Source organism: Gorilla gorilla, chromosome 17, assembly GCF_029281585.2.
Source record: "Gorilla gorilla gorilla isolate KB3781 chromosome 17, NHGRI_mGorGor1-v2.1_pri, whole genome shotgun sequence".
Classification (NCBI taxonomy): Eukaryota; Metazoa; Chordata; class Mammalia; order Primates; family Hominidae; genus Gorilla; species Gorilla gorilla.
The window spans coordinates 75,856,142-75,875,374 of NC_073241.2; the positions used below are offsets into that span (position 1 = coordinate 75,856,142).

A 19,233-nucleotide genomic window follows, 5' to 3' on the forward strand; every position below is an offset into this window, starting at 1 on the left:
GCTTTTCACTGGGTGCCAACAATTCCAAGGGCTGAGACCACTCTCCCTCCCCTTTTCCCTTCTTACAGTGGCTTCATATTTTTTATGTAGCAGAATCCTTTTTTATAGATGTCTTTTGCCCAATATGTGAAGCTGGTAAAAACTAGAGCTGTTCTAATTAAGGTTCAGAGTCCCAGCCCCTCTGCCCACCTGTTCCCTAGTGCCTTCTCTGAGCCCCGTCCCTGGCCCTTAGAGGTTTTTCTCTTCTGTATTACTCAGCTCTGCTATGTTGCCTGTGACAATGATTTTTGAGTTTTGTCATTTACTGTCTTGTGTTGTTTGCCATTTCCTGCAAGTAAGGCTTCTAATTTCAAGTATTTATAGGAGGGCTGGGAGCAGGACTTCCTTCTCCTAGATAATCTCTCCCACATACCCTAGCACAGTGCTGGGCATGTACATTACAGTCTCATTAAGTATGTTGGAAAATAAATGGAATCAAATTTCCTAAAATTCAAAGTCTCCAGGAAGTTGCTCAGGGCAAAGGACTGAGGTTGGAGAGATGAGGAGAAAACTTAATTTCATCCCTTCTAGAGGTGACACGGTGCAGGATCCTGCAGAAGCCCCACAGAGGACAGCCCACACACAGCCCCTGAAAGTTGGCCTTGAACTGGTGAGAACACTGAGGCAGCAGCGGTCAGTGCCTTCCCTTTCTCTCCTCAATCTTCACTTGAGGAAACCCATCAATGGGGTAGGGAAGAATCCTGCAATTCTTGTCCCTAACTGAGAGCTCCAGGAGGAGCAGCCACTGTCAGACTCCCACACCTCTTGCTTTACAGTGAAGATCCTCTGAGACCGCAGCCAGAACCGGAGGTTTTGGAAGAGGCCAGGTCAGGGAACTCTGAGGTGAGCAGCTTGAAACTGGAGCCACACTCAGGTTACCTGGCAGTAACACCTGGCAGGTGGTAAATGGGCAGATTCCAGGTTTCCCTCCCAGAGCTTCTGAGCCATGTTGTTTGTAAGGACCAGGGAGGCCTCAGCCGTGGCTAGCTAATTCTGCTTTTACCATCTTCCATATTCCAGAGGCCGCCCCCCAGCCTTGATTCTCTCCTCCCTGGCTGGCAGTGCCTCTGAGAACATTCATTTTGGCTCACAACCCTTCCCAACTCCAGTCCAGGGTTCACTTCACAGAGGCAAGACCCCTCTTCAGGGTGGCAAGATGCCTAGGGCCCCTTGTCTGGTGAAGCCAGGGAGGGTGGTGGCCGGGGAATGTTCTGAAGGTTGCATCAGTCCATTGGAAGGGGCAGCAGGGCTCCAGGGGAAACTGCACACAGTGAAGCAGGAGAAAGGATGAGAGGGGCTGGGAAGCATTTGTTGAAGGAGTCGCCAATATTCTGAATCATTCCAGAAGGCAGAATTCTAATTAGCGAGTTGAGTTATAAAGCAGATTTTCACTCACCAAAGGAAAGATTTTGTAGTATCTAAGGCTATTCAACAAAGGAATGGATGCCCTTGGGTTGGGGAGGGAGTTTCCCATCCCTAGAGACACCTGACAGTTAGCATGTACCAAGCACATTGGTGGAGAGCCACCTGCCAGGGATGCTGCACAGAAAGTGCCATAGGTGAGAGGATGTGGCAACACTAAAGGCCCTTTTTAATCTGCAATTCCTTGACACTTGACCAAGAAGGACAGACTCTGGAGGGAAGCCAGGAGATCAAGGAGACATCTCAGAAGGAAGGGGAAGCACCCTGAATGAGGAAAAGTGAGGCCTGGGCAGCACGAACCCACACGGGACTTTGGGAACACACAGCATCCATGCTCTGGGAAAGTCTGGAGAAGCAGACCACGAGCCCAAAGCGAGGCAATTTGGGGAGACAGGTCAACAGTCAGAGATCAGGAGACCAGGGCTGGTGGAAAGGAGCTTCTAGGCCTTTCCAGCTGAGGTGGACAAGGGACCCAAGCCAAGAGATCAGGAAGTCAGGTGGACAGAGGTCAGGAGGAAGCTGATTCTAGAACAAGCAGACTGTCCTCTAGCCTCTGCAGAACTTTCTATGGCAGATGGGGCCCTGAGTCCCTATGCAGTTGGCTGGGTGGAGAATAGGATCCCTGTGTGACAGGTGATTGCCAATCACATTGAGAAGGAGACAAGAGCTGCAGCAGGGATGGACAGATACACCTCATGAAACCATTTTTTAGAAGGCCCCATACATGGATGCTGACATTTATTACATTACTCTTTTACCTCCTTTATTTCATATTCCCTCTTCAAGCAGAACCCCAGACTATCTACTTTGCCATTTTCCAAAACAAGGCCCATGGCCCAATGCCGGCCCTGATCTGTGCTTAGGTGCATCTGCTGATGAGAGAACAAGGCTGAGGAAAAGCAGGGCTCCATTCTGTCACTGTTGGCAAACGTCAGCTCAGGGCATCAAGCCTTCCTGTCACACAAGTGCCCCCCAATTTCCTGTGACTAGAGTTTCAGTGAGCACAGACTTGCTGTTCTGGTCTCAAGCGGGTTTTTGCTTGTTGAACTCATTCCTTGGATCTTGTAATCTGTGAGAACAAAACGCCCACATATGAGATAGGGCTGCTGCCCTGGCAACTGGGCACTGACCAGAGAGAAAGGTGAAAGACCAATTTAAAAAAAAAATCCCTGCCCAAAGGCCAGCAGGAAGCAGGGAAATAGGGAGAAAGATGATGATAAGAAATAATTCCCATGTGAGCCAAAAGGTCACCTTTCATCTCTGAAAATGACATGGTGGATTCACCTTCCAGGGCAAATAATACTAAATATTCACAAAGGCATTTGCAGCTAACAAGCCACTTGCATATTCTAGATGTCATTTGATCCACACAATGGCCACATGTGATAGGCAGGGCAGGTGCTGTTGACGTTCTCATTTACAGATAAGAAAACTGAAGCTCAAAGGGCAAGGTGGCTCGCCCCAGGACAGGTAGTTGCTAAATGATGCAAGAAGGGCTCAAAGCAAGGTCTCTGGTCTTTGAATCCAGGGCTTTTCCCAGGATACCCCAGGCCTCCCAGACCCTATGCCAGGGTGGGCAAACTTTTTCTGTAAAGCACCAGATAGGAAATATTTTAGGATTTGCAGGCCATTTGGTCTCTGTCACATCAACTGTTCAGCTCTGCTGTTGTGGCACGAAAGCAACAATAGACAATATTACATAAACAAATGGGTATGTGGCTATGCTACAGTAAGACTTTATTTATGGACATTGCCATGTGAATTTCATATAATTTTTATGTGTCCCAAAATATTACTTTTTAAAAAAATTCTTTTCAACTGTTTAAAAAACATAGAAACCATTCTTAGCTCAGGGTCCACACAAAAACAGGTGACAGGCTGGGATTGGGCCACCGGTGAGAGTTAGGATATGTCTTGAACTCTCAGGCACTGTTCTGCCTGTCTCTAGGCAGGGCGTGGTGGGCAGATCTGCTCTCTGTGGCCTGGAATGGGAGCAAAGCTGCCTGGACCAGGGTGGTCAGCTGCTGGCTGCAGGATAATGGCAGCATATCTGGACCATTAGCTAAGCATCTCAAGGCTCTGAAGATTGGGGAAGGAGTCCCCTTTCTCTGTTGCAGCAGAGCATGTCCTATGCCCATTGTGAATGAGCAGGGCCAACTTTCCCTGCCCCTACAATGCCGTGTGGCTGGGCTGAGCCTGGCAGTCCACTGATAGAAGAGGCGGCCTGGTCTGGGGTTTCCTAAAGGCAGGGACAGAGGGCAGCAACGCTTCTGCAATCTTAGTCTTAAGCTTTTTGTTCATAGCCTGATTGACAGTAAGGAGCAGAAATGGAAACAGGTGAAAGTCAAGTTGGAAGAGAGGCTAGCACTGAGTGCACCCCTCTTCCTGATCAAGCTTGGGAGAAACAGGGCTTAGCGATGGATTATGGAAATCGTCACCCAAGCCAGCTCTAGAGCTGACCTGTGATTTACCCATTTAGTGTATTATCTGTTGTTCAGTTGTCCCTAGAGTTGATTTCTCTCTGGCCTTTTAGCACGGCTACCATTAGCCTATATGGAACCTTTGTGCAAATTAGGCAAAAAGAATCCCTTTCTCAAGACATTTTACTGCCATCTGTTGGATAACTGTCATAATAAACACACAAATCTACAAGCTCTCTGATGTGAATTGTGTCTCCTTACATAGTCGCATTTGTGCAGTGTGTGACCTGCACATCTGAGACCAGCAACCCTACCTTTCACATAGTCACCTCCTTCCACTAAAGGTCAGCATGTGCTCAGGGAGGTCAAATTAATTTAAGCATTGATCTGAAGAATATACAATGAGGGTTGTAGACCAGGGATTAAGCTAAACACATGGTACCTTTCAAAGCCAACCAGAATTGAGCTGGGATCCTGTGCAGGTGGGCTTAGCTGCAGCCTAAAGATAGAGTGCCCACTCAAGGCCACAACAGAGGGTTGTCTGTGCCCCCCTTGCCCTGCTCAGTGGATGCACATGCCCTGACATGCCGTGTTTTTCCTCTGCAGGCCCTGTGGCAGGGGCACAAGGCTGCTCCCTCTAAACAGGAAATCCGTCCCTTGCCGGCTGGCCGGAAGCTGCCTGTGTGGGCTTCCAGAAAAGGCAGACACTGGCAGGCCCGAACTGCCTGCCTGCGCCTGGTGCACCAGCCACCCCCACAGCCTCCCCTGCGCTCTGTCTGGAACAGTCAGCACACAGCAGTGACAGAACACATCTCCAGAGAGCCACCCCAGGCCATGCGGAGAGGCAGAGCCATGAGGGGGCCGGGCCCCCTAATTCGGTGCTGCATGCACAGCGGAGCTGGTGAGGCTGCTTGCCACATTCCCGACTACAGAAGTCAAGCATATGCCCCGTAACTAAGCCCCCATCTCATCAAGACCCAGTGCGATCTGAGCCTCAGGGAAGCTCACGTGGTCCAGGCTTTCTTAGGAAGCAGAGAATCATGAATGAACTGGTGGAGTTTCTTTTCCTTGCCTTTCGCCCATCCCCAGATCCTGTTTAAATAGAACGTGGCTTTAGCTATTTTAGCAGGTGAGGGTGAGGAGGGGGTTGGAAGGAGAATGATTGGGCCTGATTTTACCCCACCCGCAAGTGAATCTGCAATGGCTCACACCCTGACACCCCTCACTTCCGCTCACTGAGAGCCAAGACGCTAGAAGTGAGATATCACAGGCGCTGCGTAGGAGGAGATGAAAACGGCAAGGGAGAGAGATTCAGCGGGGGCTGCCCTGGGGGTGGGAGATGAGGGGGAATGTTCTCTCCCAGCCAGGGAAGGCCCCCTCACTACTCAAGCCCACACAGATGTGGGGAGGGGGTGGTCCGCAGAACCCAAGGATGGGCAGGGGGGACAATGCCATGTGCCGGAAGCTGGCTCATGGCCACCGACCAATGGATTCCCTCCCAGTCATGTAGACTCCAGTTCTTTCCCCCATGCTACCCCCAAAAGGTTTCCTCTTCCTTCGTCAGGCCTGGACACCCATTGCCTCTCAGCCAGGCTCTCGTCTACTGTCTCTTCCTCATTCTCCAGACTCTTCCACCTCCAGTACATCCAACTCACCCTCCCATCATCACTTTGTACCAGCTCTTCCATGGCCTCTGCGAGATGCTCTCTGCTCCTGGGACCACACACAAGGCACTGGGACGATGGATGACAGGCTTTCTTCCTTTGCTTTCCTCCTGTAACTTCCTTCTTTTCTCCCTTCTCCCTTTCTTCTTCTGTCTTTTCTCCCTGTCACTGTCTTACAAATAGAACTGGAAATTTTCTCCCTAGAATACCCTCCACCTTGCTCTCCTTGCAGACACACTCCTTATCAAAATCATAAGTGCCTCTGATGCTCCGAGAAATTGCAATGGGCCATTCACTTCTATCACATCGTTTAATCCTCACAATGATGGACCCTATGGCTACTAGTGTCACCATTTTTAGTAATGAGGCAATGGAAGCAGGAGCTTAAGAAGCTTGATGGTGTTCACACAATTAGAAAGGGTGCAGCCTAGATCTGGACTCAGGGCATCTGAACAAGAAGGTTCGCTCTTGGCTATCATTGCCCCCACCCTGCCAGCTTTAGTTCAAACCTCAGGTTCTCTCAAAAGTTCCCACCTGCCAAACCCACACGGCCCCATTCCACAGCTCCCGGTGTGTGCGTTGTTCCTTTAGCAACCAACGTGCTCAAACACAGTCCGTGCATTTGACCTCAGCCAAGCCTTGTTATGCACCAACATGAAAACATCACTTGGTCCTTAAAAGTTGCTCATGGGCAGAAATCAAGAAATAACATTCTACAGCAGTGGCATCCAGTCTTTTGGCTTCCCTGGGCCACACTGGAAGGAGAAGAATTCCCTTGGGCCACACATAAAATACGTTAACACTAGTGATAGCTGATGAGCTAAAAAAAAAAAAAATTGCAAAAAAATCTTATGCTTTAAGAAAGTTTATGAATTTTTGTTGGGCTACATTCAAAGCTGTCCTGGGCCACATGCAGCCTGTGGGTGGTGGGTTGAACAAGCTTGCCCTATACCATTCATCACCCTCAAGTAAATATACAGCTGGTACGTTTTTCTAGGGAACTGTCCAATGTAAGTCTGATACTATCAGGTGTTGAAACATAGGAGGGAGTAGATCAGCTTCCACTCCTTCAGCTTATCCTGCTGGTTCCTTTTCCAGCCACTGGCCAGCCCTGAAGAGCTATTTCTATCTACCCTGCAGTCACTCGTCCTCCTTTGCTTCCTTTCCTGCCTCTCTACGGAAGACCCCTCCCATCCACCTGCACATTTCGATAACCTTGGCTCCATTACTTCCCTTTCCAACCCAGACTCTAGTAGACTGCTAGTATTTATCTTCCCAGAGGGCCAGAACACCAGCACTTCTTGTATACTACTGGAATGTCACCCAGCCTTCCTGGAGGGCAGGTGAGTGATATATGTTAAAAGCCTTAACATTGTGCAAATCCCTTGAACCAACTATTCAAGCCCTATGCATTAGTTTATACTAAGGGAGTAGTTATATTAATTGATCACCTATAAGGATGTCTATCACAGCATTGTTAATACTGACAAAAAATAGGGAACAATCTAAAGATATCCAAAATAGGAGATTTGGGGGGTGACATATGTTCTCCCATTCATGGACTACAATGCAGCCACTTAAAATAACAGAAGATGGGCCAGGCACAGTGGCTCATGCCTGTAATCCCAACACTTTGGGATTACACTTGAAGTCAGGAGTTTGAAATCAGCCCAGCCAACGTGGTAAAACCCTGTCTCTAATAAAAAACATAAAATTAGCCAGGTGTGGTGGCACATGCCTGTAATCCCAGCTACTTGGGAGGCTGAGGCAGGAGAATCACCTGAACCTGGGAGGCAGAGGTTGCAGTGAGCCAACATCATGCTACTGCCCTCCAGCCTGGGCAACAGAGTGAGATGCCATCTCAAAAAATAAATAAATATAAAATAAAATAACAGAAGATGATTTGAGGCTATAATGTAGTATTAAGTGAAACAACATGGTTATAAAATTGAGTTTAATGCAATACCATTTTAATATGTAGGGTTTAATATGTTCATAAACAAAAATTTAAAGAATGGGAAGGAAATTCACCAAAATGTTAACAGGGGTGTCTCCAACACAATTGTACTCAGTACTTAAGTTCAAGCCTCTGGGTTTGCTCCTAGCTTCATCCTTATAGACAAATGATTTCACCTCCCCCTTCTTCAGTCTCCTTCATCTATTAGATGGGAGTAACAATAAGCCTCCCTCGCAGCGTTGTGAAAATTAAATGGATGTTTAGATAGATAGGTGGATGGATAGATTAGATTAAGATTAATAGTTTGTTGAGAATGATGACAGCCATTGAGTAAGTGCTGCATAAAAATCAGCTATTATCATCTTTGAGTGATTGGATTATGGAAGATTTTCTTATTCTTCTGTTGCTTATTTGTACTTTTGAATTTTTACAATGGCCATATTTTTTCTGTGATTGAAAACTGAAGTCACCTAATGTCAATACTTGAGTAGGTCATGTCTTCTGTATTTCAGAAGAAACTGTTGAAAGTTCCTGCCAATTTATTATACCCTCAAGCTGGCTTTGTCACACAAATGCCTTGAGCCAGTCTGAGTGGCTGTGAGGCTGGAGGGAAGATTGAGAACCAGATGGCCAGTGAGAGAGAATAGACACAAGGGCCACCAGCAGAGACCCAGCCCCAGGCAGGTGGGAACACTTTCTCTGACTCTCGCTGGGCTCACACTGGCCAACACCTGTGGCTCAAGGGAAGGTTCCAGCAGGAAGCCATTGGTGCTGCAATGGAATGGACACTGACAGCTGGATCAGGGCCAAGACAGTGTCTGTGTCATCAGTTCAGATTTTTGTGTGTACAAAATGCAACATGGAGAAAGTGCTATTTCCACAAACAGAAAAAAAAAGGCTATTTTAAACACCTATTTAAAGATAAAAATAACCAAGTTTGAAGCAAATACACAATTCCATGCATTCTCCAAACATTCTGGCTGCTGGGTTGAAAGAGAATGTGGCTGGTGGTGGTTCTGGGAGGGTGGAGGCCACAGTGAAAATATGAGGTGGAGGATCCATTCCCAGGTGTGTGAGTGACACTGAGCCATCAGAGCTCATTTCCCCAAGTGCCCTCATTTCATTTCAAATCCTAGAAAACTCCTCACCCACGAAGACTCAGTTTGAGCATCACCTCCTCTATAAAGGCCTCCTGATTCCTTCTTCCTCTATGCTCCCATTGGCCTGGGCGCCATACCCCACTTAGAATATTCTATCCCTTTGCACTGTGGTTATCTACTGGCTTGACTCTCTCCCGTCTAGACTCTAAGCTCCTAGAGAGAAGGGCCTGTATGTAATCACCCTGAGCGCAGGCTCTGGTGCATAGAAGGCTCACCGCAAAATGCCCATTGAATCACTGAATGAATGTGCTTAACGGGAGGAATGATGAAGGAGCATGAGCTGGCACCAAAAGCCCAAGACTGCAGCTCTGCCCTACAGTTATGCTGTGTGACCAAGAGCAAGGGGCTTAATTTCCCTGGGCTTCCATTTTCTCCTCTCCGAAATGGAGGAAGAGTAGATAAAGTCCCTTTTGGTCCTTAAATTCTCTGATGTGCCACACCAGGGCCTCACTCAGAGTGGTTCTCTTCTTCCCCCTCTTTCCGGAGATGATTTTCTGCAGTGCTAGGTGGGAGCAGATGGGGTGGGCGGGGAGCTGCTGTGAGCTTCAGTGGAGGAAAGTGCTGCAGGGCTGGCCCAGCCCTCCCTACCCTGGAGTCCTTGCCCCCACCTGGGAATTCTTCCATGGAGTTCAAAGGAACAATGACTCCCAAGCAGCACCCACAGCAAATAGGCTCAGAGAGCCCTGGAGAGTGCTCCGTGAAGGAAAATGACAAAGCGTCGGGAAAAGAGGCTTTCCCTGCTGGCTTTAACAGCAGTCAAGGTCATGAGCCTATTCCCAGTTGTCTGCTTGAACCTGCCTGGATTCCAGAGGGGAACCTGGCACTGAGTAGCTCTGGAGTACTTTCTGAGAGGTTAGAATCTTAAGCCTGTGCATCTCAGAATCAGAAAAAGCCTGGATGTGGGGGAAGAAGAAAGGGAAACATCAGGAGCTTAACCACAAGGACAAGCACCACGCTATTGTGTCATTTACTGAGCATTGACTCTGTGCCTCGGCACTAAGTCCTGTATGCTCATTTCCCCAGCTAATCTTATCAGGTAGAAATTAATGTTCTCCCCACTTTACAAATGAGAAAATAGAGGCACAGAGCTTAAGGCATCTGCTCATGCTAGCATAAGTGGCAGAACGGCAGAGCTAGCTTTTGACCATGGAGAAGGGGAGTCCAGAGACCGAGTCCATGGTGGGGGACTACCTTGAAGATGGGAAGTATGGGGGGATGAAATAGGGGAGAAAGATCCACAGTAGAAAGGAAGCCACCAAAGGCCAATCTCCTTTTGCCCCCATGGAGGAGGGCTGGCCCTGACCTCTCCATCTCCCTTTGGTTATGAAGGTGGACACTCTAGTAATCCTGAAAAGACTCCAAGAGACCCCCTAGTCCAGGCGCTCTACAGAGGGAGAAACTGAGGATAGGAGGGGAACTGAGATCTGCCCCAGGTCTCATTGCTATTGGGTGGCAAGCCAGAACCAGAACTCAGGATGTATAGTCCCATGTGCTTTCTGACCCAGAGAGTTATTTTAAGATTAACGATTTAATTACTCTACGATAATATCCTATAGAATCTGCGAATAAGTCAGTGCTTCTGGCTTCTTGACAGAGCCTTTGTGATGGGTGTTTTATGCTCCAATCATGCAGGGTACTTTCATTTTGCACTTGCTTTTGCACTATGCAGTCCTCTGGCAGGTCCATAATCCTTTGCAGGGCGGTACAATTTGCACATGCCCCTAATATGTTAATCACAATCCCTTTCTTATCCCATTCTCCCCTCAAATGCACCCTGGGCACTGCGCCCAACATGGTCATGTCAAGATGGGGTACACATCTGGAGCTGTGTGATAATCATTGTATGGCACTGCATGGCCTGGAATAAAACTATAACCCAGTTACCTGATGAAACAGCCAGGAATGGAAACAGTGATTATGCTGAAAACAAACACAATTCCATTTCTACCCATTCCCAAGTGCTGTGCATCTTTCAGCCCCCAGCTCCAGCTTTCTCACTGGGCATTAAAAAAAAAAAAAAAAAGAAAAGAAAGAAAGAAAGAAAAAAAGGCAATTCATTTGCTCCAGAATGGGAGTCCAGATGTAAACGTCATCCACCCCTCCCACCATCTGCATGCGCCCAGCCCACCTGCCCAAGTTGTTGTTTCTTCTTATGGCTTCCCTTTCCTGTAATCATCAGCCTCTCTTCTCTTTGAAGTATACAACAAAACTGGCTGCAACCATATTTGTTATTAATCTACCCAAGAAGATTACATGCCCCCTAGATGGTGGCTTGTCCTTCCCAAAACCTAAAGAACAAGAGCAGGTGTGGAATCAGGACCCACCTCAAGACTGGGCCCTCTGAATGCAAGGGGCCTCTCTGCTTCTGCCAATGCCTGAGTCTGAAACATTTCTGAGCTGTTGTGCTGGTTCTGACAGCCCTGGTGTGTGAGCAGCCCCCAGGTCAGCTGCAATGCAGCTCTTGGCTTCAGAGGCCTGTCTCATGGCCAAGCTGGTGGAGCCTTCCCCAGGCAGTATGGTGTGGGCTCAATATTAATCTAAGCCACATGATCATCTCAGTGCTTTTCGAAGTAGGAGGGTTTGTGGGTAGGCACTGGGCTGTGGGCAATTACTTGGCCAGAAGGCAGGAAATGACATCATATTGGTAGTGAGAAGGCCAGGCAGGATCTGCCTTAAACAGGTCTTGCTCATGCTTCCCTACCAGCCCAAGCTCCTTCAAGACCCAATATGAGGTCATCCCAAATCTACCTGGAGAGCACATGCCATCTTATCAGGCCTTGCCTAACTCAGATGTCTCGCCCAACCTCATCGTTCAATACTGCCCCATAGGGAAGGCAGGGATGTGCCCAGGGCTTCCCTGAAGTCAAAGAGGACTGAGTAGCCCTGCATTCTCAGCCTGGGCAACTCTGCAGTGGGCTTATGAATTGCACCTGGGCACTGTGTCCTGTGAATGTCTCACCAAAAGGGACAACATCAAAGTGGGTATGGGGGGGGGTGTGAAATCAGTGGGTGGGAGACACCTGGAGGTAAGCAAGAAAGAAGATGCTTAGCTAGCACAGTGTCAGAGTAAGCCAGTGCTACAGGGACCTCAGAGAACATCTCGAGCAACCTGGTAAGAAGGTGAGAAAACAGAGACCCAGAGAGGATGAGCAACTTGCCCAGAGTCACATAATTACCAAGTGTGAGGCTAGGACTCAGGTCTCTGCCCCTTTGGAAAGCTCTTTCCACCCATCTCTGTGGCTTGTCTTTATAATCAGATGTGTCTATCCATGACCTCCCATTACCACCATATGCACACAACCTGTTCCTTACCAACGTTCATACAAGCCCCTAAGTCCCAGTGGCCAAGGTAGCAGCTGTGAGTAAAAGCCATCACCAGGTAGGTAGGAGGAGACCGCAGTGTTACCCTCAGAGCAACCTGAGCTTCACTGGAGAAACTGGAGAGATACACATTAGGAAGTTAGAGCCCTGAAATATGGTATTTCTTGGCAATGTATCCATCTCAAAACACCTGACAGCTACAGCCCCCCCACCACCATCAGTCTTGGTGGCTCATCTTGGTGGTGATTCTGCCAGAGCACGTGTGAACCACAGGGAGTAGGTTGAGAAGGTCCTCCTTCCTGCCCGTGAGATTCCTTACATATCCCTGATTGCAGAATCACTGCACAGCAGTGTGTGGCACAGACTTTCCTCACAGAGTTTAGAGAGGGAGGGGATACCTGAGGCAGAGGAAGTGGGTAATGCCGTCCAGAGAGGCTGAGGCTTTCCATCCAGTGGGGTCGGGGTGGCATGCAAAAAAGAGGAGGATGAAAGAGAGGAAGTGAGGGGTGAGGGGCCCTGACATTTCCTCTGGCCCTGGCACGTTTTAACAGAAGATCCACAGTTTCCTATATCACCAACTTGAGACAGAACTCTGGGAACAAGGAGCCAACTCAGTTAGCAAATAGGGCAGGCCCCGGGGCTCCAGAAAGACCTGCCCCACTGGGTCCTTGCAGGGCTTGATGCGATAGGGCCTGAATCACAGAAACAGCTGTCGGCTGTCCGTGGTCTGGTTTCCACTCCACAATCTCTGAACAGATTAGCACAGGGTGTCTAATACTGCCCTCAGGCCTCAGTTCCACTTCCAACGGGTCCCTTGAAACCTCCTCAGGGTTGATGAATGCTGGAGAGAACAGCTTTCAGAGCCACTGTCTGCCAGGCACAGGAGCCAACACAATCTGAGCAAACAGGTTGAGAAATGGACACTGCTAGCCCTAGACCAAGAAACAGAAGAGGCAGTGGGGAGGCACTCTGTGCTGCTTGCCTTGACCTTTGTCCCCTGTGCAACGTGGGGATAATAATAGCCGCTACTTCTCGGAGTTTTAAGAAGATACTACTTGTAAAATGTATGCACACAAAGACACAAGGCTACGGAAGTATTTTGTCTCAAAGTCATATAGCTAGGAGATGGTAGGGGTGGGATTTGAACCCAGGACTCCATGATTTGAGGCCTGGCACTCTGAGCCATGATGCTCTACAGTCTCCTTGTGGGCACTTCGTATGATGGGAATCTGTGTCCTCCACTGGACTGTGAGCACCTTGAGGGCAGGGACTATGTCCTTATCCACAGGCTCAGCATCTTAGGGCAGCTCAAGAGGGCATTGCCAACAGCAGCTGCTAAGGATGATGCTGCACCTGCAGGCAGGGGAGACAGTGCTTAACTTCCAGCCAGGGGCTGCTATCAGTGTGGAGATGTCCATGCAGTTACTCTGCCCCTTGTGTTCTGAGTTATCAAGAGGGTGAGCCATTCCGGCAGGATGGAAGAAATCCACCAGGAAGAGAGTCACACACATCCATGACAATAGAAGGGATGCCAACAAGCAGATGGCAGGAGGGAAAATTCACTACACTTCTGGAGCAATTTGATAGCCAAGACTCTGTTCCCAGGGATAATAAATGCGGATATGCTGGAAAAGCGGTTGCCAGCCTTCCACAGGCCCCAGAAGGTGCCAGGACCCCTGACGCCCACTCTTAGAGTGAGACAAGCCTAGAGATGGCTGCTAACTCCCTGTGCCGGCTCTGTGTATGTCTGAAATGCTTATTCACGTGTGATGTCTGACTGAACCATTCCATTGACAGGTTGAGGGCAGCCAGCCAAGACTGGGACGCCCACTCCTACTGATTCACATGGGGATGAGTCAAGAGAATCCAGGAGGTTTCTCCAGGAGCCTTGAAGTCTTGGGCAAGAACTGAGGAGTTGAGGTGAAGGCATTTACCCCTCTTTTCTTCCAGATGAACAAAAGCTTTTTGACTGAAATATGGCCTATGGTCACTGTTAAAATCACTTAATGAACATTTGGAATGCATTAAAAGAAGTGACCTATTAAGGGATCCTGAATAGCCAAAATAATCTTGAAAAAGAACAAAAGTTTGAGGTCTCACACTTCCTGATTTTAAAACTTACTGCAAAGCTACAGTAATCAAACAGTGTGGTAGTGGCATAAAGACAGTCATATAGACCAGTGGAATAGAACAGAGAGCCCAGAAATAAACTATCATATATATAGTCAAATAATTTTCAACAGGGGTGCCAAAACTGTTCAATAAGGAAGGGACAGTCTTTTCAACAAATAGTGCTGGGAAAACTGAATATCCACTGCAAAAGAGTGAAGTTGGACCTTGATTTATATCATCTGCAAAATTTCACTCAAAATGGACCAAAGACCTAAATGTAACAACAAAAACTATAACATTCTTAGAAGAAAACATGGGAGAAAAATCTTCATGACATTGACCTTGGCAATTTTTTAGATATGACACCAAAAGCACAGACAACAAAAGAAAAAATAGATTAATTGGTTTCATAAAAATTAAAACTTTTGGGCATCAGTGGACACTATCAACAGAGTAAAAAGACAACTCATCGAATGGGAGAAAAATATTTGTAAATCATATATCTGAAAAGGGGTTAATACCCAGAATATGTAACAGAGGTCTACAATTCAACAATAAAAAGATAAACAACTTAATTTAAAAATGGATGAAGGATTTGAATGGTTATTCTCCAAAGAAGATATGCAAATTACCAATAAGCACATGAAGAGATTCTCAACATCACTAATCATTAGGGATCATTTCCCACCCATTAGGATGGCTATTGTTTTTTAAAAAACAGAAAATAGCGAGTGTTGGTCAGGATCTGGAGAAATTAGAACTCGTGTGCATTGCTGGTAGGAATGTAAAATGGTACAACCACTGTAGAAAACAGTATGGTGGTTACTCAAAATTACATATAATACCCAGCAAATCTGTGTGTATATGCCCAAAAGAATTGAAAACAGGGACTTGAACAAATATTTGTACACCCATGTTCATAGCAGCATTAATCACAATAGCTAAAAGGTGGAAATAGTCCAATGTCTATCAACAGAATGGACCAATAAGTTGTGGTATACCCATACAATGGGATGCTATTCAGCCTTAAAAAGGAAGGAAATTCTGACACGTGCCATAGCATGGATGAAATCTGAAGATATTATACTAAGTGAAATGAGCTAGATGCAAAAGGACAAATATTGTATGATTCCACTTGTACAGTTGGGTATCCCTAACACAGAAATCCAAAATCTGAAATGCTCCAAAATACAAAACTTTTTGAATACTGACACAATGCCATGAATGGAAAATTATACCACCTGACCTCATGTGACAGGTCACAGATGAAATGCCGTAAAACTTTGCTTCCAGCACAGTATTTTCAGAAATGTTGTATAAAATTATCTTTGGGCTACATGTATAAGGTACATATGAAACAAATGAATTTCATGATAGACTTGGCTTCCATCCCCAAAATATCTCAGTAGGCCTATGCAAGCATTCCAAAATCTGGAGAAAAAAAAAATCCCAAATCCAAAACACTTCTGGTCCCAAGCATTCTGGACTAGACTCACCCTGTATAAGATTCCTGGATTAGCCAAATTTACAGAGACAGAAAGTAGAATAGAGTTTACCAGGATCTCAGGTAATGGAGAGTTAGTGTTTAATGGGCACAGAGTTTCAGGGTGGCAAGATGAGAAAGTTTTAGAGATTGATGGTGGTGACGGTTGCACAACAATGTGAATGTACTTAATGCCACTGAACTGTCCATTTAAAAATGGTGAAGGTGGCAAATTTTATGTTATGCATATTTTACCACAATTTTTTTTTTAAAAGAAGCAGGATAACAGAGTCAGGGAGGCCCCTTCCTCTGTGCTAATGGTCCCCTGTCTGGAACACAGGGTTCTAGACTAGTAGGTACCTTCTTGGGAAGGGACCACAAAAAGAGAGGTCAAGGATCCTGGGGTTGTGTTCCTGAGAGGACGGAACCCTGTCTTCTGGCAGCTGAAGGGCTGATGCCTAGATAGACACTGTGTTGTGTCGGAAACACTGGAACAGACAAGCAGAAGCCTCAGGGAGACTAGGGGGTTTAATTCCAGGAAGGTTTGACTCAAACCAAAGCTGGAGAAGCAACTGATAGGGGTTATGTAGAAGGGGTTCTTGTGACAGCAGGAGGTTGTCCCAACTAACCCCCACAATCCCCACAATCACAGGCTCTGACCTCTTAGGTGCCAGACTAATTGCCCTTGGTCATGTCCTACGCAAGGGGCAGGCAGAAAGCAATTGAACTGAGAATAAGGAGATCCACAGTCTAGTCCTAGCTCCATCAGCAATTGGCCATTTAACCTTGGATGGATCCCCACATCCCTGGGCCTCTGTGCACCCATCTCTGTAATCAACACCCTGCCTCCCCTTCCTCTCAGATCAAGGCTGGTATTGTTTACCAGGGTACAGTCTGCATACCACTGGTGGGACATAAGATGCTAGCAATGCTATATGAGATTTATCTAATGTTGTGAATTTATGTTAATATGTACTAGTGTAAGCCTGACATTTATAGCAAATGATAACAGTTTTTTATGATAGTAATATCAACTTTCTTATTAAAATAAATTTATAAGTTAATGTAAGTTGTAAAAAGTGAGTTAAAGAAGTAGTAGTAATTAATAATGCAAGCAGTACTTGAATCAGGCAAAACTCTTGAAGATGAAATGTGAGTTACTGAAGTTTGAGAGCCCCCTAGATGGACTGAGGGAGCACAAACAACCTGCCTCTTCAGACCCCAGCAATAGATCCCCGAGTCCTGGAGATCAGACCCAGAAAACCGAAAGCCACAGCCATTTGGTTGGTCCTGCTTGATGTCTTTAAGGTGCCAAATGTAGCGATTTTCACCAACAAATTGAGAAGGACTAAGAAATTGAACTTGGTTCTAGGATCTTCTATCCACAAAACTGTGAGGCTGATCAGCTTCTGCCACCTTCCCTTGAAACCTCCTGTCTGTCTTTCATCATCTCTACCTTCTACCCAGTGGACCCCATTAAGGAAGAGGGCAGTCCTAAAGATGCCATTCCCTTTAAGGGGTTAGAGGTTGGGTACTTCCCCAGGAAGTGCATTTAAAGAAGAGCCTAGAGATGAAACAGTCATCTCCAGCGAATGTCAGGCACCGTACTGTGCAACAGTCCTGGTGCCCCCCAGCTCACCTTCTGTGCCTACAGGTAGGGCAGGCTCCCTCACACCTGTGTCTTGACGCATGAAATGCAAGATTCCCATTAGAGGAACACCTGGAAACCTGATCAAGGTCCAGTTCCCTCCACTCGACGAGGATCTGCCAATCACTTCCGTCAAAGGGTCAGTTGGTCAGCCTAGAACACCTCCCCTCCCTGAAGAGCAGGAATAAGAGAAGGTTCCAGTGATTGCCAGCCAGAACTTTGGGAACTGGCCCTTGAGGGTGGGGAGAGAGGAACAGGCTCCCTAACAGTCTGTCCAACTTTGGGGGCTGGTGGTATAAATTCACTGAACATGCCCCCCTTTACTCTCTCCTATTACTGTCCATATTGCATGTTTTGAAATATTTTACCTACCAAACTTCATGGATGAAATAATAGACCCCATTTTTATCATCGAAGTAGCAGCCAAATACCAAGTTGACGTAATTTCAGGTGAAAAGCAAAGAAATTTAACTTTTTCTTTACCAATGCAGTCATTGGAATATTTGAAGCCTGGGTGCAGTGGCTCACACCTGTAATCCCAGCACTTTGGGAGGCCGAGGCGGGTGGATCACCTGAGGTTGGGAGTTCAAGACTAGGCTGGCCAACATGAAGAAACTCCATCTCCACTGAAAATACAAAAATTAGCCGGGTGTGGTGGTGTACACCTGTAGTCCCAGCTACTCAGGAGGCTGAGGCAAGAGAATCACTTGAACCCGGGAGGTGGAGGGTGAAGTGAGCCGAGATCGTGCCGTTGCACTCCAGCCTGGGCAACAAGAGGGAAACTCCACCGCAAAACAAAAACAGAAAACAAACAAACAGAAAAAAACCATTGGAATATTTGAACCCCTTTTTCATTCCATTCTCTGGAATCCAGCCTGGAAATACTAAGAACCTAATGCCCTCTAGCCTGTGAAGGAGCTGGGGGCCCAGGAAGCCTCATACAAAGACTAGGTCAGGGGGTGTCTACCCTGAGGATTCTTGTGGAACCCTGAAGAACCACTGAGTTACATGAATTGTTTCTCATGATGACTTTTCAGAGGCTCTTCTCCTGACAGTGGAACCCTGGATTTTTGAGTGACCAAAGCAGGTCAGATGAGCTGAAAAGTGGCAAGTTTGACAGTGTGCTAAAGATTGATCATAGTAGAGGTTGGATAAAGAATTAAAGAAGCTTAATGTTTATGGAAGAATCTATGAAATTCACCCCAGTTGAAAAAACAGGTGAAGGGCCCAGGCAAAAAATTCTTTCTCTTTCTCTCTCTCATACACACACACAAACACACACACACACATACAAATTGCCGATAAATGTATGAAAAAAGTTCAACCTCACCAGTAATCAAAGAAAGGACATCAAAAATCCCCTTTAATTATCCAACTGGATAATCAAACAATACTACCAAATGTTGGCAAGGGTGAGGGACATAGGCACCCTTACACAGCTGGTAATACTGTGCAAAGATACACCCTATCTAGAGCAATTCAGAAATGTCCCTCAAAAGCTTTAAGCATGTACATTCCACTTGACTTAGAAATTCCACTTAGGAGTTTATCTTAAGGAAAGAATCATAAACCTGTGCAAAGATTTAGGTGAAGTATTTATAATAGCATTGTTATAATAGCAAAAATTTTTTAGAGGGGGAGCACAGTACAAATGTCCAATGATAAGGGATCCAGTGAATAAATGATGGTATCTCCATGCTCCAGGGCACCACAGAGCCATTCCAAGGAGGGGTGTCGAGCAATATTTAATGGCACAGAAATAGTCATGCTGTGAAACGGGGTGTTGCACCAGCCCATTCATTTAAACTATATATGCATAAAAAAGACTAGAAATGAAGACATAAAAATGTCACCAGTGTTATTTTTTCAAGTAATGGAATTACAAGTATTCTTCATGTTTGCATATATCTATTTTCTAAATTTTCTACAATGATCAAATTTGGTTTCTATAATCAGAGAAAAGATCAATAATGTGTTTTAAAAAAAATCAATGGCCGGGCACGGTGG

At 46.5% G+C, this 19,233-nt stretch overlaps 1 protein-coding gene across 2 annotated transcripts in view; it reads right to left on the minus strand.

Moving 5' to 3' along the window:
- Positions 1-19,233, minus strand: part of LOXHD1 (lipoxygenase homology PLAT domains 1) — a 183,771-nt gene that overhangs the window by 145,698 nt on the left and 18,840 nt on the right. The gene's annotated exons all lie outside the window — the stretch shown is intronic.